The 17771-nt window shown below is 38.0% G+C and overlaps 1 protein-coding gene across 1 annotated transcript in view; it reads right to left on the reverse strand.

Moving 5' to 3' along the window:
- Positions 1-16891, reverse strand: part of LOC6050815 (heparan sulfate glucosamine 3-O-sulfotransferase 5) — a 42818-nt gene extending 25927 nt beyond the window's left edge. Inside the window, exon 1 of the mRNA XM_038264077.1 lies at positions 16188-16891. The gene's annotated coding sequence lies outside the window, so the exon portion shown is untranslated. The remainder of the gene's footprint in view (positions 1-16187) is intronic.
- Between the last annotated feature and the right edge of the window lie 880 nt (positions 16892-17771).

The raw sequence follows: 17771 nt of genomic DNA on the forward strand, positions 1-17771 counted from the left end.
TGATATGCGGTAGAATGTGGTAGAGCAAAGCAACTAGGTTGGGTAGCAAGCCATAGTAAATGGCAGGATTTCCTTCGTTACGTTACTGCCACAGTAGTGCATGGTGAAACTTTTACCCAGTACAATTATGCTAATACAAATAACTGGTCTAGCCTAATTTGATTGCAATTAAGTGGCGGGTGGACCGGGGTCTTGGATTATTGGTAGTGCTGTCACAAGTATACTCTCTGCCGTCAACCAACTTTTATCAGCTTAAGTTTCGACGGTAATGAATGGACCCCTACAAAAAAAGAGTATGATTATATCTGAGTGTCAGAAAAAAAATTATGCATGCCTCCGATCCAGGCAATCTAAACCATTATAATTAGTTATTGAAATAAAGGATTTAGGGCCATTCACAAACCACGTGGATACTTTTTTTAAATACAGGACTACCCTTGTGGACAAATGTTTGTTCAAACACAAAAAAAAACTATTTGTTTTAATTTTTCTAAAGCATAGCTTTATATCAATAACAATGCAAATAGGTAAAAGTTGCTAACGAGTTCCTTATGCATGTCAAATAATTATAATTTACGTAAGATTAAGGTCGTAGATGGTGTCGTTCAATGATGGTTCTAAATTTAGGGTCCAGAAATATTAAATTGAAATGAAACATTAATCACGATTTGTAAAATGTTTCTACAGAACACGAGGAAAACCAATTTTTGACCGACAGGGAATAATATAATAATCATCTTCATTATTGAAAACATACGTATTTTGCAACACCAAATTGGGTCCTAAAATATAGCTTAGATTGCTGATATTATTGTTTACAGCGATAAAGCTTATTTTTCTGAGTAAAATGACCCTTTGTTCGACCACAAAGAGTTTAAAATGGATTTTTAAATCAATTTCGAAAAATTAACCTCGCGGTCCTTCTTGACAGAAAAGCTCCTACTTGACAGCTCGTTCCAAGGGGACCATAGTTGATCCATCGAAAAAATGTTGTCTTGTCAAAAAAAATTTTTACATTAAAATGAAAAAAAGTGATCAGAAATGGTTTTTAATCGTGTTTTTTACCGTTGTACATAAAAATTGACATAGGGCTTTAGTACCCAATTGAGACCCAACCTAATGTAATTATAGAATCCGACATACTGAACATCAAAAAGACCAATCCGAAAGGGCCAATTTTAATTTATCTGATGGATATTTCCAGCAAAACCCTTTCCTTTTCATGGTTCACGAAACATTTCGACCGTATTGTTGAATGGTTCCACATTCACACACTCACGTTTTATCGACAACACTTCATCTTCTGTGATGTGATGTACCTTGACAGCAAAGTCAGCGGTGGTGTGTTTTCGGGGAATGTTTTGGATTGTAGCACTTGACACTGGGGTTCTCGGCCCGGAGTAGCAATTTCTGACACCCCCAAGGTTCGTCCGAGGAGGATGACGGTGATGGTTGTAATGGCAAAATGGAATTCATAATTGCCAGTAATTTTCCCTAATCACTACAATGCATGACCGGCGTCCTTTTAGGAGGGAGAAAACAACGTGTAACCGGATTATTGGATTATGTAAAACCCTCATATCAACCTTGTTCGTAAATAGTAAACTCTTCCTCCTGGTATCACTCGATGTATCTGCCCCAATCGTGATTATCTTCCCCGAGCGGACGAATGCTTGAAAGACATCAGTGATCTGGATGACGGGAGGCTATTGATGTGGGTTCGTGAAATGTGAACGAAAGGTCTTTCCATTTACCGGACGCACAATATCTTCAGCATGAATACCTTGAGCGGGCACTGTTCAACGAAATTGGAACCCTTCTCAGAAATTGGCTTAATTTGAAAAAGTCTTCCATTGAAAACCAGGGGGCTCCATTCAGCCGGAAATGTGTGCTCAATTTAATTAATTAGTCTTTGTTTCAAGTTGTAAAATATGTATCCATGAAGCCGAACCGAACCCTTATTAAATATTCTTCACACAAATGTGTTGCACAGTATGCGATAAGTAATCTTGTTCAGGACCTTTACAATCTTGTTTAGTATGTTTCCTCCAGGAAAACAAACAGATATTTTACGGAATTAGTTCTATTTTTTACCCTCTACATCTGACCCCTCGTCTCAAGAGTTTCATGCACCCAGATTTTTGTTACATTTTTTTTTTTCAATTCAATTAATTTTATAAGTAAATATTCAATTCACAATTCCGCATTTCTTATAACCTAATAGAGCTTTGGAGTCCCTTTCAACTATGATTTGTCCTATAGTTCATTTTGATGTAATTGGATATTCTAAGAATGGATTTTTCAACAGTAGGAAAAATTAAAAAAAAAACCTTCTAAATTTTCTAAGAAAAAATATGGAAACAGAAAAGCTTGAAACTAAATCACAGTGCGTTTTGTCTATTGACGTCGAAAAACTTCGCTGCACAAGACAGCTTATCCTTTGTAGATGTACTTCATCATCAGCTCACTAAGAGCTTGGAATTGTTCTGCCTTGTTTTGGCAGGCACGAGAGCGTGTAAACATCTCTTTGGCAAGGGCAAAAACTCAGGATTATATGAAACCTTTGGCTTGTAATTTTTTTTTTTAAACGCAATTTAGATTCGGACTCCCAACCCGAGCATGGGTAAATAACACGGGAAATGCGTTATAATACCTTCCTCAGGTATCAATACCAAATTTTGGTATTTCTGGACCCTTTAACATTTGTCTTAAGGATTATGCAAGAGCAAAATGTAGTATCATACCAATTAAAGGTATTGTTTTGATATTGCAAAATTGCAGAATTTGTCAATGGTCGAACACCACATTTTGGTATTCTTTTGGTATTACTGTATTTTATCAAATTCCTCTGAAACTATGGGAAAATTTTTGCCAATTTTGACAAAATAATTAATTTTGCGCTAAAATGATGTCTCAAAGCGAATGCCTTCATTGAAAACCGGAAATTTCAAACTTGATTTTAAACATTTTTGATATACCCTCTAAAGAAATCACTTGAAATTGTTTAAACAAATTTAAGTCAGGATGCCACATTTTGGTATTATTTTGGTATTAAAAGTTTTCATCAAATTCCTCTGAAACTATAGACAATTTTTCATAAATTTTGACGAGATAATTAATTTTGCGCTAAAACGATGTCTCAAAGCGAATGCTTTCATTGAAAACCGGAAATTTCAAACTTGATTTTAAACATTTTTGATATACCCTCTAAAGAATTTACTTGAAATTGTGGAAAATTTTCTAAGTCAGGATGCCACATTTTGGTATTGAAAGGTTTCATCAAATTCCTCTGAAGCTATGGGATTTTTTTCATAAATTTGACGAGATAATTAATTTTTAATTGACTTGAAACCCAAAAATGTTAAAGCTGATTTTCATATTTTTTGATATACCCACTAAGATTTTTTTTTAAAACGTTGAAATTTCTCCAAGTCGGGAAACCAAATACTTTGAATAACGAGTTAATCAACAGATTAACAGAATCAACAGAATCTTCAAGAACTTCAAGCACAGGCCGTTCATCAATGACAAAAGAATTCGATGTGGTAAAGAATATCACTAACAACAACATGGAATCATCAGGTGATTAGATTTGGCTGTTGCATATGGATCATTTCCGTTTTTTCACTAACTGCAACTGCTGCACTAACAATGGTATGAAAATACCAAATTTTGGTATTACTTATGCAAATACCAGCGACCAAAATGTGCCTTTGGTTGCTCAATAATAGATGGTAAAATACCATGAAATCATACCAAAATCATGGAAGTGGAAGACCACAGGAATACCAAAACCTGATTTTCCAAGGGCGCGGGAATACCTAAAAATTAATCCACGGCAATACCAAGTTTTGGTATTCAAGCAATGTTCAAAAATCCAGATGACCTCAACTTGGTATTGAAATGGTTTTATTTTGAGGTTTTATTTTACCCTTGGAATAACATGGTTTGGTATTGTTGTGCCCTTTCACATACAAGACTTTGTTATGATTTCATGGTATTTTACCATCTATTACTGGGCAACCAAGTGCACATTTTGGTCTCTGTTATTTGCCCAAGTAATACCAAAATTTGGTATTTCCGTGTTATTTACCCCTACTCGGGAAGAAAGCCCATGGATTTTTTTTTAATTTGTCTGCCCTTATATCGCAATTAACCTCATCAAAATAAAATTCACAGATAAATTGTATTGGAATTAAATAATATTTTTCGAAGAACAAACTGCAACCCGGTTCTCGAAAATATTGCACTTCCGACTGAAGCTTTGCAGAACTACACAAACAATACAGGCCGAGAACGCTTTAATTGGGTCAATAATTTATCCCCCATCAGTGCAACTGATCTCGGGCGATAAATTATTTCCCCGAAGCAATCAAAACTTTTTCGCTTGTGCCCAAGCATTTTTGGCCATTCGGCGTTACGCTCGATTGCTATTCGCATCAATTTTGAAACTTTGACCACGTACGTGCATAAAATGTAAATCAATACACAAGGTGGGCTGGATTGAAACAAAACGATTTTTTTAATTCATTGATGTAAATAAAAATTGTAGTCATCTACAGTGTACGAATATAATACACATAAATTACAACAGTTATATGAAATTTTTGTACAGTTTTTTACCGAGGCTTATCGATACAAAAATGCAGTTGTTTTTCAGGTTTTTTTCAATTTTATGTTTGCTGTAATAATTACAGAAAGTTTTGAAACATCCACCCATATCACCAATGGTTCGCCATACCTGTATGATAAAATATAGTGATTGCCCAAAACATCATAAAAAAAATCAATGAACTTTAACATACCTTCAGGGTGCGATGGGTTTCAATTTTATATCTTCACAGATATTCTCACGAAATCGTTTGAAAATGCCCGGGAGCAACAAATGTGTTCATGATGCTCAACCCAAACACGATTTAAAATTTCAAGCTAAGCACCTGTCATAACAGTTTCGCAAATCGTCATTCGTGTGCCATCCCGAGATAACTGTTTTTTGTCTCAGCAGATGTGACAACATTTTGTAAAATTATAGCAATATACTGGAATAAATTTCCTACACCTTTTTTCAGCTTTTTTTATTTATAAGTCAATTTACTAAGTTCTTAATCGCATTTGCCTGCTGAATGCAACAAGCAGTTTGATTTTTTTTTTCTACAAAAACTACTCGAGTCGTGAAATTATTGATTTCAGAGCTGTCAATTTTTGTTTTCTGCTCAGACATGCAATGCTCGAAGTAAAGTATCTTCGTGAAAGTCAGCTGAAATAAAAATCTTTCCATTCGAACGGCTTTAAGCTATCTGTGTGCAGGAATCAAAAAATGGTTCGGCATTTGCCTTCAATTTCGATTATGCCTTCAAGCAAACGGACAGCATTCTGATGATTCCTGTCAATGCCTAGTGGTGGTATATGTGGATAGCACGAATTACTGTACTCTGCCTTTTTACCAACCGAGCAACATCATCAGAAGGAATGGATAGCGTGATGTAAAAACCTCGGACGTTAGTAATGTACCGAGTAGAATCAATAAAATCAAATTCTAATTAAATCGAAAGCCCATCCTGTCAATTTTTGCTTCGAGAAAGAAAGTAGACGTACCTAATCAATTTTTTGGTTGGCGGTTGTCTCGCTCCAAACTAAAAAGATTTATTTGGTATGAACCCAAGTAACTATCCAGCACTTAAACCTAGCCACAGTTCGGCATTAAATGTGCTTTTACAGCTGCGAGTAAAAGCTTAACAGAGTTTACGTCAGCACTAACAGCTACTATAGTGCTGAATAATGACCACATTTGGACTTTACTCGGCTGGTTTAGTGGTGGCCTAGACTGTTTCTGTCCACCCTGCGGAAAAAGTCAACAAAAAAAAAAAAACAAAACAGAGAGCAAACAAAAATTGCTCTCTCTCTCTTTCTTTCCCTTGCTTCCCGATTATGGTTCTATTTTTGGATTGTTTATAACTGCATTACCGACTTGACTTGACTTGTGATGTTGCTTTGATGATGATGTTCTGCAGAGAAGTATGGAAGTTGACATCGCTGTTGTGGTGATGGTCCTGAGCCCGTGTCCTCACGGCCAAGTGAGAAGCAATTTTCATATGCGGTTTTAAAGCATCTTGTGTTTACTGTTTCAGACTAGGCCATCTTGATGTATTTTGTTCTTGATCACATTAAAAACGTTATTTTCCTAGTTTTTTTTTCTGTTTAATTCAAAGCAATTTACTTCCTTTATAATTATACTTAAAATAAATCACTTTTTACACAAATCCTCGCGGCAAATTAAGTGAGATCAACCACTTTGTCGATCATGTCGCTTTGTCGTCATGTCGTTTGCCGTGCTGCAAGGCTCAGCCTTTGATGGTGAATCCGACGTTGTGGGTAGCTTCAAGCACTCCTTTCTTGACTTCCTTGCAGGTTCCGGAGATCCCATGGGCCATTGTACGAACGCTGAAGATCTTCCGAACGGTGCTTGCCCACATTCAGTTGCTGGATACTACAGTTCCAAAGAAAAGGCTTCTTTAAATTCTTCCTCACGATGACGGTGAAGAGTTTATAAAATGCTGAAAATCAATAATGCAATTCTGTGAAAAAAAACGTAATCCATCAAATAATTTCACATACACTCAACCCCCGGTGGTTGGTCATTGTTTCGTTTGACACTTTTTTTGTTTGTATCCCGCTGGTTGGTCAAAGTCAAACTAAAAAGTGACGAACTGTCACTTTTTACACGGCGCTCACGCACACTATCAAAACAAACGTTTGGTAGTGTGTGTGAACTCCGTGTAAAAATGGTGTCAAACTAAAACGTGACCCCGTTCGTTTGACAACAGTTGGTGTCAAACCATCGGAGTTTGAGTGTACTTACATGAAAAACCTTGTGATAAAGCGACTAAAAGCTTATACAAACAGAAAAATTCGATGCTAATTTCTGCAAATTTCCGACAAGACGAAGAGTAAGCGAGAAATTTGTTTTTCTTTGTTCTCTCTCTCTTTCACTTTTTACTCAAAATCAGAATCGTGTTGCCAGTTTGATTATTAATCTTGAAAGTGTTGCTAGGTGTAGCCCTAAACCAGCATTATAACAGCTATTGACTGTGCTGCTGAATCAGTGCTGATTTGCATTAACAAATCGTCAGCTGTGTGCCATCTTGTGACAACGACCATTTAGTACTTTTCGAGAAAATCGATTTTTAAAGTTTGATGATAAATATTTTCAAAACGATGAATGGTAGAGCCAAACTTTTTGAAGCAATCGGTTCGCATACTATCGCTTAACGCTCCAAGTTTCAACTAATTTGGTTACACCAGTTAAAAGGTACAGTAAATTATGTAAGCAAAAATCTGAAAAGCACGTGTCAGAAGTGTGTTTCGAAAGTAAAATTGTACTACGTGTCACAAGTGTGCACAGAATTTCCAACCGACTTAATCAGTATATTTTCAAAAACAAAAGATTGCATTGCCTTCAGAAAATGTGTATCAACATAAATTAATTAAATTAAAAAAGGAGCTCACGTGGTTTATGGATGGCGCCGATATAAAATTAGAAATTTAAATGTTCTTTTCACATCTGCAATAACTCAGAAGGGTTTTGTTTCATTTCCAACAAAACAAATAATTTTCAAATGACGCGTTTTTGTAGAACAGACAATTACATAAAAAAAAACATAGCCAAAATTAGGGGGTTTGCCTGTCACCATCATGATTTATCGCCATTTTAAGAAAAAAAAAGTCTCATTTCAGGCTGCAATTTACAGTCATCCCACAAATTCTGAACACCCACAAACTCGGAACACTTTTGTGGTAAATTGTCAGCATTGAGAGCACATAAGCATCGAAATATTGATGTTTAAACATAATACTGCATTTCATGACTATTTTATCAAAAGCAGGAAAACACTAGCGCTTGGGTAGGGAACGGGGAATCCATTTTCCAAATATGTGGATTTCATGGGTCTATGTTTTCATATGTTTAAAGGCCTAATAAAAAAATCTAGATGTGCACTTTGTCCACGCAAAAGCTTTCAAATGAATTTCAAATAAATCGATCTGTAAACTGTTCCAAATATGTGGGATGATTGTATCGAAAAATGGAAAATTATGTTCAAAAATGGAATATCGCGCAAAACTTTTGTCGATTTTGAAAGAGTTTACATAGATTGTCTCAAAGACTATTACCAACTTTGTTTAAAGTTTGTGACAAATAATTTTTAATTTGAAGCATTATTTCAAAACTTTGTTGAACATTAAAACAAAATCATGATTATTTTTATTCCATTGGTATTCTATGTAGCTTACAAACAACAGTACACGTTTTTCCTTGAAAATGTATGTATTTTAAATTTTTTTGTCCAGAATTCTGAATACGCCATCAAATTGGGCGTCCAATTTTGCATAAACGTTCCTTGGACACCAAATTTCCAAACCATCCCCATTTTGGCTACAAATGTATGTGTATGTATGTATGTATGATCCCCATACCCGCAGGCAACTTGGTCCTGGAACACATGTGAGCGCTAGGTGAACAATTCGATCATCTTTTACTCCGTAATCTGTACACCCACGTGCATAAGTTTTTTTGCACGAATTTTAGTGCTACAAATACCGGCGCATATATCAAAATGGTTTCCCTTATCCCTCCCCAAGCGCCGAAAATTTGTAGCGATTGTAGGGACACTTCGCATAGACGGCCTTGCTCCCATCACGTCACTGAGGGTATGGAGCGACGAGAAATTAATAAGCATGCCCCCTCAGTCGAACCTTCATTAGAGAAGCAGGCAATCCACAACTCACAGCGAACGACCAAGGGAACACCCTACCGCGTATATAGTAAAGTGGCGTAGTTGTCTTCATTGAAATGTATGAATGTTAGAATAGATGAAAGAATTATTTGAAATAATAATGGAAAGCTCTCACCAAAAACACGAAATCTTCAAGAACAACTCCAATTGTCTCGCCACGTTCCACTCGAATCTTCCCTTTTCTTGAGTTCTTGTCTTGAATCGGCTTGATCAGCAGAACTTTCGACAGAACTGGTACCGCACGATATACAGCAAGCAACACACGACTTTGGAGTGGCAGGACGCCACGACGACCCACACCTTCTTCAGTAATTTTTGATTGACGCTGGTGTCCGCAAGGATCAGCCTTCAAATACATCCCCGACGCCGTCCTGGATGTTATGTGGCAGAAACTGGACTCACAGGAACGCTTGAATTGATGGCCACTTCGCGATTGTTATCTTGGTTTTCTTGTTCCCTTGTCGTGGAATCGAATTTTTCATGTTCCATGAAAATAGCTTCCAATTCACTTCCACTGTAAATGTCTTGCACCCGAATAATAACGAGATCTTTGCATTTCAACTTATTTAACACACATTTTGAAGAAAGTTTTAAAATTATCGGAAGGACGAAAATGACAGCAAAGAAAAAAAACGCGTCCGACCACAGGCGCAGATTGCTTCCCATCCCCATTTTGGCTACAAATTATTAAAAAATAAAACTAAAACGTATTATTTTTATTGTGAACCTCCGTCACGAGATATCGAAAAAAAGAGCTCGGATACGCAATCAGGGACAACACCCCTTAGGTAAAAGTTTCACGCAAATCGAAGAAGGGTCCGGGCAATAGCTGTGTGAGTTGACGGAGATTTACCTAGCTTCTATTTCGAATTTCGCTGTAACTTTTCGTACCATTCCATGGAAGCGCATGGTAGCCATTCATCGTTAAATTTTCGGGTCAGTTCTATCAACGATGATACATTATTGTCTTGTCAACAAACTGACGTTCGCTATTAAACACACATTTGTGTCCCGGTTGATCGATAACCCATTTCCATACCATACCACTCGCACGCAGGTGTCCTCTCGAACATCCATTACGTTGATAAGCTCACAATCAACATTGAAAGTGGATCATCAAAAACCGACTGTCATTCTACTGCTGCTCCTACTCCTCCCAAACCCAACCCACTACCCAAAGTGTCAAGATCAACAAATGAAACTTTAAAAGCGCATAAAATTGGCTTCCTCCTTCCTTCTTCCTGCCGACCCCCATCCGGTGACGACAAAGCGTCCTCGTCGAGTGCCACTGGTTTTTGTATAGTCGCAGTCTACAAATTTCCTTTCCACGAATCGTCCACAACAACGCCGACGCCACCACCACCAAGACCGTTGAGTGTGTTTTCCAACATGATTCACACACTTGTGTACATCCGGTGTGGCCAAGCCACCAACGACCGCCGTGTGTTGTCGACTTCCGTAGAAACGAGAGAGAGAGAGAGAGCATGAGAAAAGAGAGCACAACGGAACGGAGAAAGCTTCCAAAGCGAAGCACGATAAAGTCAAACCAAACCACCAGCAGTGACGTTTCGATTCACTCACACACACACTTCCGCCCACCACCACACATTCAACCAAAACGTGTGACTTTCACGTCACACCACCACAGGCGAACGCGACGACGACCTCTGTCGAATGCCGTGTCCTTATCCGACGTCGCGACGCCACCGCAAAAGGCGATATGCGGGCGCAAAACCACATTGCATCATGTGTATAGTACGATGATGATACCCACCCAACGCCCACTATCAGCAAAAGGGAGGGGAAAGGGGAGAAGGATGACACACAAGTGTGATCCTTTTAGTTCAAAGCTTTGTCGGGATAATCGTAGCATCAGAATACTACAAACAACCACCCAGGCGTGCGGTGAATTCGAGTTGGCGCAATTGCACGATTGCTTGTATGACGAAAGGCTAGAGAGGGGCAAGAAAAACTGGACAACCGATAAAAGTCTAGTGACAAAAGGGTCGAGTGGTCAAAGAACCAAAAAATCTTAAACGGACAAAAGAATTCCAAGATTGTTCAAATATTTTCTTTTCCCTATATCTCATTGGTCCTTTAAACAACTTTACTACTGCTTAATACTTCAAAATAGTAAATGGGACAGAATAAAAGATAAGGTTGTAAAAAATAACTTTAAACTGCAAAAAAAAATCATCCGCATTGCATTTAAAATTTAAAAAAATAATTCGATCTAGATTGATTTTGTATGCTGAAAAAAATGATTTTGCTTAGAATGCAGAATAATTAATAACTATAGTTATAAAACAGAAGACATCAAATAGAAATTGCAAAATCAAAGCAATTTTGCATTGACAGCCTCAAAATTTTAATGGAGACTTGTATGGACGATCGAGTGATGCAAAAAAGCTTTTTTGGACACAAGGAAAGGAAGGATACAGTCTCATTCAAATAAAAAAAATAATAAAATGGAAAAGTAACATATAGTAGGACAAAAGCATATATTTCCATTAGGTTTCTAATATTGGCACATCAGCACCCTAACCTGTCCAACAAACGAGAATTCCTTTTATTTATTATTTTTCTTTTTAAAACGGTATACGCACTTCGGAAGGAACCGGTCAAGAAAAAATTCAAATGGGCAGCAGCGGCAGCGAAAGCAAACCAGAGAGGGTGAAGAAAAGCCCCAAGAAATCTCCTTTGGTCTGCTGTTCGTAAAGCTGTTTCTTGACCCCTTTCCTTCCGATCTGCATACCAGCCTTAAAGAAGGGTTGTTTCCACTTATCACGCCATTAGATTTAATTAACACTTTGGTCATTATAGAGCACTTCAAAGTACACATTTCATTTAATAAATATTGATTTTTTTTTTTAAATTCCATGGAATGAATGAACAAAAACGGGTTGGAAACTAAGCGGACACTTTATGGAAATTTGAAACCTGGGGGTCTCATGACCTGTGGTTAACTGTTCATTAGGGTGCCCTATAATAGCTCAAGGAACAATATCTGAATCTTTTTGAAAAGGTCCAATAAACCAAATTTCCAGTTTTTGCTTTTTGGGTGTTTTTGAATCCGCCTTGTGTCAGGGGTATTAAAAACACCCAAAAAGCAAAAACTGAAAATTTGGTTCATTGGACCTATTCAAAAAAAATCTCCAGATATTCAGCTTGTAGAGCGAGGCTTTGTAAAAAGTCCCATATATTCTACGGAAACGGAATCGACGTAACACCTTATAATGTGGCCCTCTTAAACCTTGCGGTTTCGTCAACGGATCCACACAGGCGTGTATCGTTCTTTTTGCGACAAGACTCCGCCTCCCAGGTCTGCTAAGTGTGAAGGTATGGGCACGGGGAGAGGGCACCGAATACCTATATTTACACTTAGCATTTTTGCGTCCGCCTTGGGATTCGAACCGGCGACCTCTGGATTGTGAGTCCAGTGCGCGGTCCGATTGATCCACACAGGAAGACTACTGTTCTCATATATAAAACTAATATCCTTTCGTATGAATTTTTGACATTTACCTAAGGAGTGCCTGATGATATTCAATAACCTTCATTCTTGTTTTTGAGGGCCTGTCACAACCCAGAAAAAATTGTTGCCCAAGGCAGGTCTTTTCGTCGTTAGCATCAGCCTGCGTCGACCCTACATCACTCACTGGTTGGTGACAGGCACTCAGAACAAGAATGAAGACAATTGGATACTCTGAGGTGAATGAAAAAACTCATTTGGCTAGTACAAATTGTATTAAAAGTGTTTGTCCCTTGGGTCTGGTCAAGCTTGAGGGGAGGGGGCAAACAAATTAAGGAAACATATTTTAAAATTTTCGGCTGAAATAAAAAAAAAACAAAAAGTATCACAAATATTACAACAGTTGTGCTATATCAAATAATGGTATAATATAAATGAATTCATGGGGTCCCAAAATTAAAAATTTACAAACAATCTAAAAGTACTTTTTTTATTTCAGCGGTTCTCAACATTTCCTTGGCAAAGAACACCATTTAGCTTTACTCAAGCTTTTTATACCCCTTAGTATTCATAAATAGTGAGTATTTTTAACATTCCAAATTTCTGAATATTTATTTTAAGAAATCTGATTATTTTTTAAATTGAGCTTTATAATAAGCTGCGTTAAAATCTGTTATTGAAAAAAATCAAGCTGACAATGCAGTTCTTACTTACAGATCAACTTTGGCTGTGTTGCTTACTAGCATTTCCTCTAGATCTTGTGAAAATAAGAATGCAATAATTTTTGTTATGCCTCTAAGCATTTTTTAGAATTTAATGGTGTCGTTCTGTAGTAGAAAATGTCAAAAACAAACAAAAAAATTTAAAAAGTACCAGCTCCGTGGCTTAATGGTTGCCGGCTTCTGCCTCGAAAGCAGAAGGGTTCAGGGATCAAATCCCGGTCGGTTCCCTTGAAATTTGGAATCAGGAATTGAACTTTGAATATGAACAAAAAACGTTTAAGAATCATGTGGGATTCAAACTCACACCTTTGGATTGATGGTCTGGGAAGCTAACCAGTCGGCCATCATGGAGTTAATGCTCTAGAACTGAATTGATCCGTAGTGGCGAAATAATGTCACAAGGTTTAATGTATCAAACCATTATATAACTACTAACACCATCTCAAACCAGCCCAGGGCCATCTCATATACTCATGAACTGGACGAAAGAGTCGTGGATTGCCTGCCCCGCGTCATCTTCATTACCGATCTACAATTTCAGAAGAAATCGGTTCTTGAGGTTCTTGAGATATATGGTCGTTACTAACCGAACCGTCTCAGTTGAAATATACTGTGGCCAAGTCCTGCCTATAGGGGGTCAAATACATACATACATACATACATACTAGGGTGTTTCAACCAAACAAAAAAGTTTTCAGATTACGTCAAACCGAGGTTCCCTTGTAAAGGATACCCATAGAGACTCTCATGCCAAATATCAGCCCATTTTAATGTGAATTGGCCTGTCCCCAGCGATTGAAAGTTTACATGGAAATTACTATGGGATTTTTGTGCTTTTCATTCAACCGTTCCTACGGGTCTGGGGACAACATGAATTCATTCGGAATAAAAACAGGTGGAATTAGGGTTTTCCACTCTGTCCCCAAGGTGCGCATTGGATCAACGTCCGATGTCTCCAGAATCAACGATTCATCCTTCATTGTCCTTAGTATGCTATGACGGCTAGGTGAGAACCACGACGAACCTCGGTTTGTCGTGATCTGAAAACTTTTTTGTTTGGTTGAAACACCCTAATACATACATATAACAAGCAAAAAAATTTAAAAAAGCTACAGTAAAAACATGAAAAAACTAGATAGACAAAAGGTAATGATAGAAAGAGGTAGAGTAAGCCAAATACTATCAGAACCAAACATAAACTCAACAAAATAAATGCAAATTAAAATACTAAAAATGAAACAAGAAAAATATAAAACAAGAGAAGTAACGTTTTTCGTAGAACAAAAGTTGCTCAAAATTGAAAAATTCATTGTTCTCTAAGCAAACCTGGTCATAACTATTAACTTTGCAAACGAATGGTGACCCATTTTGTATGCAGCAAGCATTTTTGTATCAATAAAAAAATTCAATTTAAACTCAGTTTCCAAACTGGGTGACCATCAGTCATCCCAACAACTTCGGAGTTTGTTTTATCAAACAGTGAGTGTAACAAGCTCCACAAACTATAATTTGTTCAAAGTTAGACAACTCCAAAAGCATCAGCTTAAATATCCTGTTGAGCAGTAACATGTCAGACAAACTCCTAATGTATTCATCAAAATCGCTGCGCTCACAAACAATCCTTTGAAGTCATGAAAACACAGACATTAGTATGTGTTCTCCACGGGACATTTCAAGCTCGGTGCAATTTATAAAGTTCGCTGGCACTGCTTAAGTGCCTTCAAGACCTCCAGCCGCGGCAACGGTAGCACATTCCGGTGTTGGCCACAAATGAATGAAAACTTTTGCTGGTGCCGTTCATAAGCTATGCGGTCTGGGTGTGAGTATGTGAGTGTGTTAGTGTGTGTGTGTTTCAAAGCGACAGCACTGAAGGTTCCGGTTTTTACTTTCTTCTCTACAACCCACATACATGCAAACACGAACACATAATGCAGCTTTCGGATTGTGGGTGCCACTCAACTAGCTGACTGAATTGGTTAGGTCTTTTCCTGTGATGTTTGCTGCTGCTGCTAGTACATTTTGCAAAAAATCACTAAGAAGAAGGCATAGTGGTTCAAACTTTATGTGCAAAACAATGGACAAAATTAAGCCACAAGTTACTGAATTCTAGATATTCAATGAAAGGATAAAATATTGATATCAAACTAAAATTTAAGTTTCATTAAAGGACAATAAATTATAACTTTATTTTAGCTCTCAGTGCAGATTAACTATGAGCATTTATGATGAGATTAGTGATATTTTTTTGCACTTATTCGCAATTGCAATAATTGTTTATAACAAGATATCGTAAATACAGAAAATTACTATCATACTATCTCTTTTTGGATTTCCTACTTGCTAGTAACTTTAAAAATAATTATCATGTAGGAAATCCATGTTAATGTTATTCGAGGAAAAAAATGTTGGTAAACAATTTGAAGATTGAAGATTTAATTCAGTTCTAACTGTTTGAGATTACTGCTCCTCACAAACATGTTGAGATTAATGATGAATTGTTGTTATGATGCAATCAAATAGCAAGAATTCTGGTTATCACAACACACTGGTGCTGACCTCCTCACATCATCGTTGATCGACCGAGTTCTGTGTAAAACCGTTTCAAGGCTGCGAGGGAACAATGAAAATAGTCTTCAAAAAAACAAATAAAAGTATACTCATAATCTGTACATTCTGATCGACATCATCAGCTCAAAATTATGGTAATATTCATCAGGGAATGATGACAGATTTTACGTTTAATTTTTTTTATAAAATTACTCAAAAATAGGTAATATTCAACCAACCAAATTTTCAACCTACCAAAATTCAACATTATTAATGAAAAATAACATAAACACCATTGTGCTTCAACTGCACCGAGAGACCTGACCTGACCCGATGTCGTACACACACACACATGGCCACCAGAAGCAGCAGCAGATGCGGTGGCGGCAACAACGACGACGACGACGACGGGAGGCAAAGGAACTTGGCTAAAGGAATTTTGACACGCAATCGAGAGTGAAGCAAAATCAAGGATAATGCCGAGCTCCGTCCGTTCAACGACTACCAACTGGTTTGGCAGGATGTGGTCGTCGAAGTGTGGTCAGGAGTGGGGCCGTCGCGAATCCTGTAGTGGTGGCCAGTCATTTGTTATCTAGGCGTGATTTTCGGGGTTGAATCCCGCTCGCTCGTTGAAGGATTTACTGATTTATTTACCTAAATCTTGACTAAAGAGGGCTTTTCGCTCCCGCCACCATCGCTCCAGGCTGATATCTGCTCCCGCTCCTACTCCTGATTCTGGCAAGGACTCAGGACCCGCCAAGGATGAGATTTTTCCACCCCACACACAGCTATACGGCACGGACTATTTTCTCTTCCTTGTGTGTATATTGATCACGAGCATCCGCGTACACTTTTCTTCGTATTCTTTTGTGATTTTTCCTTGCTTCACAACACTCCAATTTGTAAGCTGCGTCGGATTTTCATATTTTTCAACCCTGATCCAAGGGCATCCGGATTCCACTTTATCGAATCAAGGAAAGGCGAAATCTTTCACATCACCACCATTTCTCTCCAGTTGTGTGGAAAAAGAACCCACCAACTGCGTGATACATTTGCCTCGCTGCTTCTAGGAAAACTTCTAAATTCATTTTATTATTTCCCACCGCGGGGGTCAAACACAAAGCTGAACCGACCCCACCAATTGAGGGGTTGTATTGAAGAATTTTCCTTCCGAAAATTGAACTTTTCTCCTTGCTGAAATTACTGATTTGTATCCTCGGAACTACACTCAGAGCGCGTCGCCACCACCAAAAAAAGAACTTTTAGAAGGACAAAATTTCTCTTTCCCGTTTTTTATGTAACCAGCGAATACATTTCCTGGCTCAATGCTAGCGTTACTAATAATCACTCGACTCTGATGGCAGCTTACGGAGGAAAGTGTCTAATATACGACTGCCACCATGACTTTCCAGGAGCGTTCGCGCTCTCGTCGAAAGTTTCCGTGAGCGAAGCTCCCACTCTCTCTCTCTCTCTCTCTCTCTCAAACAGCTTTTCATTGTTCCACAGCACACGTATCACCCTCGATAAGCACGCGTTCATTCAAGTTCATCCCGCGTTTTCCAGTTTCCATCGCAATGCCATGACGCGCTTTTCCAAGCTCTCTCTATTTACACACACACACCCACACAGGCGCGCATTCAACCCACCGAGAGCGCACACACACACACACTAAAACAACAACTTGGGGGTGCTTTTCCTTTGGCGGGACTTTTTTTTACGAATGTCACACAACACAGCGAGGCGAGTTGTATACGTAGGTACTACACGGACAACGCACACACTCTTGCCGCGTTTGATAATGAAAATGTTTTTACTACTGACTGGCGGGGCACTCGATGTTCCTTCTTCTCTGCTGTGTTCGTGTTCTTTATAGTTTGATGAGCCAAACTGATTCTGGTGTGGGTTGACGTAAATGACGTCCTTGTTTCCCAACTTGGGGAGTTGAGCTGGCCACAAAAACACAATGAAAAAAAAAAAAATAGATGAATGCTGATATACAGTATGTAAAAAAGTATTTACACCCCTTAGGCCTTTTGCACATTTTGTTATGAAACATGTAAACAATCTACAATTTAATAGAAACCTAGTACAACGTTTTGTTCATAAACTCATGCTGATGCTGGGGCGAAAAAAACTTTTTGCGGTGCTGTACATTGGAATTCCACAAAAATTGAACAGACAAATATGATTGTCAACGCAAGAAAATGCATTTCTACTTGTTTTTAGTTGGTTAGACTT

Source organism: Culex quinquefasciatus, chromosome 3 (assembly GCF_015732765.1).
Source record: "Culex quinquefasciatus strain JHB chromosome 3, VPISU_Cqui_1.0_pri_paternal, whole genome shotgun sequence".
Lineage (NCBI taxonomy): Eukaryota > Metazoa > Arthropoda > Insecta > Diptera > Culicidae > Culex > Culex quinquefasciatus.